Raw genomic sequence first — 5,122 nt, forward strand, 5'->3', positions numbered from 1 at the left:
TGACCTGCTTGACTTGGGGTCAAACTTGGATGATTACGCTGTGGATTAAGGATTCATCTCTTTTCGTGTTTAGTCGGTTCGTAGGATTGAGAAGTCCAAGGCGTGAGGGTGTTGTTGTGTTTCTTGGTTCTTCAGCCAGGTGACTTTCTCACCATACCATGTAGCCCATCATATGGACTTTTCATGATAGTAGAGTATAAGTATGCTCGTTGGTTAGGGTAATTCCTTGTTATGCATGTGCAGTTTAGGACACTTGGTGTCTTGGTATGCTATACTGGTAGAGTATGATATTGCTATGACTTACGTTTGGTTAGGGTAACTAGGGTAGGCTACTTATCGGGATTATGTATGATTGACCAGTAAATCACTTAATTAAGAAGTGGTCAACGACAAGGTAACTAAGGATGACAAGTTGTTAAGGGTATATATATGTTGGTATCTGTTAAGTGTTTATGTTACATGGTTAGGTGGTAATGATATATTGGGTTTATGTGGTTTAAGTTGTATATCCTGAGAACTATTGATCTAATTCCTATTTGTGATATTCTTTTCTGATTGTTCCCTCCCGGGTGGATCATTTGTTCAACTGTCTATGTGATCCCTAACTGCATATCACTTTATGTATTGTATGGAGGACCAGGTAATGACTTCTGTTAATTATATGAAAGACCAGGATTTAGCCCCTGGAAATTACATGAAAGAACAGGATCTGGCAATAGGCAGTTATATGGAAGAACAGAATGTGGAATTACAAGGAAAGACCATGATTTGGCCCATAGCAAGACATAAGACTATGATCTTGTGACAACCCGAAGTTCGTTCCGTCGTTGTAACCCGATACATCATTAAAAATTCGTCATCTTAAAATTGTTTCCGTTCGTTTCCAAATTAAGTCATTTATTTTAAAGTTTGTTATTATGACTTAATAATTGTCCAAATATGTTAGAAATCCATGGAAACGCCTCAATTTATTTATTTGGAAAAATAATTGTTTTATTCCGTCAAGTTATAAAAATAATTAAATTAGGTACGACCAAAAGCCTCACTTGATGGCAGTATCGAGTATTATTCCAGCTTGTCCCAAACTTTCAGCATATATAAAGTTGAGAGAGCCTCATTTGAAGCTTTTTCCACTCTCTCTACTTTCTCTCTCTACTCTCTCTCTCTCTCTCTCTCTAAAATCCGACTTTGAGACAAAGACATCCAAATAAAGCTTCAAATCATCAAGGTAATTATCCTAGCTTCTAGTTTAACACCGTTGGCCTTCAAATTCGAGATTTATATGAGGATTAGGACCATAAGCATGAGTTTACGGTCCTAGAACATCCCTAGGCCGTGAACTCATGAAAATGGGGTTTTTGTGCCATAAAACCCTTCCAAACCTCATTTTGAGCCTAGATATGACTTAAAGACCTAGTTGCATGTACTTAGAACACATTAAACTCATCAATTGGAGTATAAACATGAGTTTACGGCCCAAGAACATGCTTGGACCATAAACACCTATTCATGGGGAGTAAGCTCATTTTAAGGTGTTAGTTTGCCCCTAAACACCTCCAACAAGCTTCCATGAGAGTATAGAACATTATAACCCTTCATGAAATGCTCCAAAACTTACTCAAAGGGCACAACCTTGATTTTATGGCCCAAGAACATTCTTGGACCGTAAACTCATCTCCTTAGACCTTAAACTCATTTTTATGTGTTAAGATGCCAATTAAACACACCATGAGCCTTAGAAATGAGTCTAGAAGCAACCACAATCAAGTTTAGGACCTTAAATCACGCCAAAACCACCTCCATGGATGTTTATGGCCGTAAACCTCCCAAGAACATCTTCTTAGGCAGTAAACTCCATTAAATGGTCCATATGTGAGTTTAATCCATTCCTAAGCCCTAGATTTCATCCTAGCTAATTTTCCCAAGTCATATAAGGCCATTTAGCACCATAGAACACCCCACCATGAGTTTACGACCGTAAACTCACGGGGAGTGGGTAATTAGAACCGTAAAGCCTCTTATGAGTTTACCCTTGAGGAGTAAACTCCATATCCAAGCCTTATACGTCCCTAGATGTCTCCCGGGTCACTCCAAGCACTTGATTTGAAGTGTTTTCGCGTCTTGGAGTGTACAATCATATCTAATTAGTGATTTAAAGTCTAATTAGATACATTTGTATATCATTTCATATTACATAGGAACCTCACGTGTTATCAAGCCTCGAACTGACACTTGGCATCCAATCCGACACGCTTCTCGATCGGTGAGTTCATACCCCTACTCTTTTCAAATGTTTTCAAGGGGGGAATACAAGCAAAAGTACAAGGAAATCTTGTACTCAAACTTATTATTTTCAAATGTCTATATTCTGTATGTTTTTAATATCAAAAACTGTGTTAAATCAAATAGTTCGAATTTCGAAGTTAGCTTTCAGTCAAATCATAGATTTCTTGTTAAAGTGTTACAATCTAAATTATATTTCATAATCTATGAATAATTCATACTATTCATCAATTAGAACTAATACGAATACGAAAGTACAACTAGGAAAAGAACAAATACAAAAATACAACTAAGAATAGAACGAATACGAAAGTATAAACTAGGAACAGAACGAATAGGAATACTAAAGTAATAATGCGAATACGAATACGAATACGAATAGTATTAGGATTAGGAGTAGTAATACAATACGAATGCGAATACGAATTCGAATACGAATGCGAATGCGAATACAAATACGAATAGTATTAGGATTAGGAGTATGAATATGAATACGAATGCGAATACGAATACGAATACGAATGCGAATGCGAATACAAATACGAATAGGGTTAGGAATAGGAATAGGAATACGAATACAAATGCGAATACGAATACGAATACGAATACGAATGCGAATACGAATACGAATACGAATAGGATTAGGATAGGACTAGGAATACGAATACGAATACGAATACGAATGCGAATACGAATATGTATATGAATACAAACATAAAATATGAATACGAATATGATTAAGAATAGGAATACGAATATGAAGGCACGCATCTAGGTACATTCAAGTGTAACACAAATAGGATATCAGAATACCTAGCTAATATAACAAGTATGAAAGATAATCAATCATTACATTAGGATTCAATAAATAAACTTACTTTTAGGAAAATATAGGATTTTCCAGAGATAACAATTGTACATAACCAGCTTCGTGTAATAAAACAGTTAATCAAACTTTACATATAAGAAAATATGGGATTTTCTTGGATAACAAACTTTTCGGAAAACAGAAAGGGAACTTGTAGATTTTCAAATACAAACATCTTATGAACTCACTAGCTTTATGATGATTTTCAAACTGCTTGTATTCTCAAGTCCATACTAGACAAGTACCCAACAATCCTTTTGGGGAAGACGGAGCATACAGAAGACTCGTCTTAAATTTTGTTCATATGATATATGTATAATACTTGTAACAATTTACTTTTTGACAAATGTAAATTCAAATATATAATGTAATGGTTGTTTACTTTGCTTACTATGTACATTGGATTTGATACTCAACGTGGAGTCCGCCCCTGAAATGTTTCCGCCTTAGGTTTTGGGGGTGTGACAGATTGGTATCAGAGCCCTTATTTATAGTGAACTAGTATACCAAACCTTACATGGTATAAGACTATAAACACTAATGGGCCTAAGTGCTCTGAACTAAAAGTATACTTCAAGTATAAGTATTCTCAAAAGTATACAAGTATACCTAACCGTCGAAATCCGTAACTACAAGTAGAAAAAAACATAAGTAAATGGGTATGGTATGCTGCGGTTAAACCTGGGCAGTTATGTAGTCGTGTCTAGGATTAATATAGCCTGGCCAACTATATTCATTCGAGACACGGAAAACATGTGCTTGGGAGTGACTGTGGTGTGCGGCATGCCTAAAACTTACCTAATACCCAAACAATGAGCCGTTGTTGCAGCGAGACAAGAAATACTATGGGAGTATTTCTCGAGCCAAATCCGTTATAGAAATCTGTTGGATAAGGTGTCTAAGTCCATAACTATTTCTGGTATGTACTTGACCCGACCCGGCATGGTCCATTTGGGTTGCATGGCACCATGCAATTGGATAGACTAAATGAGAGAAATAACACTTGGAGATTATTAATATATTATAAGTTCTAATATATTAATAATATTTTTTGATTAGTTTTATCAATAATTAATTTAGAATTGATTAAGTGATCAAAAGAGAACTAATTAAATATATGGGTTGATTATGTAAATCATCCATATCTTGTATAGTGAGCTAAGAGGCTCCATGGATTATCAAGTTGGGTTCTACCCATAGGATTCTCCATGGATGCTCCATGGGAGTTACAAACCCATGGGTCATGGAAATGAAGAGTCATGACACATTAGGGTTTACATGGTGTAACCCTAGATGTGTCAACACTATATAAGGATCTCATTCTCCACCAAAATCGGCTATACTAAGAAAACAAGAGGGCTTGGCCGATTTCAAGAAGTGTGCATTCTTTCATAAGTCTTTCCAAGAGCATTTGGTGTTGTGTGAAGCATTTGAGGCATCACACTTGGGGTGCTAGGCTCATAAGGTTTCAAGGAACATAAGCAACAACAAGGTAAGTTATTTTATCTATCATTCAAGTTAAAATTGTTCCCCATGTATGCTAGTTAGGAATATAGCCTTGGAATTCAACTTTGCATGATAATTAGAAAAACATAGATCCAAGGTTATTAGGGTTGCATGTACACTTAGGAAGTGTTAGAATGCTCAAAACCCATCAGTGGTATCAGAGCCTAGGCTTGTTTGCTTTTTATTTGTGCTTAAAAGTTGGAAAAAGTCAAAAATCTTGCTGTCTAACGAATGGACTCATCGAGTCCATGGGGGGACTCGTCGAGTTCACGTGTATCTTCAACCTACTCGGAGAGTAAGTTCATGCACTCGGCGAGTAGGGTCGACAGATTGCAGAATTTCGACTTTATTTGCTGGAAATGGATTAGAAACATTACCCTAAACTGTTTTGGTACTTGAAAACTTGTTTTAGATGGTGTAATGTCTTTTCTAATTCATCTACAACAACTAGTTATCAAAATTACA

Source organism: Lactuca saligna, chromosome 3 (assembly GCF_052625555.1).
Source record: "Lactuca saligna cultivar CGN05327 chromosome 3, ASM5262555v1, whole genome shotgun sequence".
Lineage (NCBI taxonomy): Eukaryota > Viridiplantae > Streptophyta > Magnoliopsida > Asterales > Asteraceae > Lactuca > Lactuca saligna.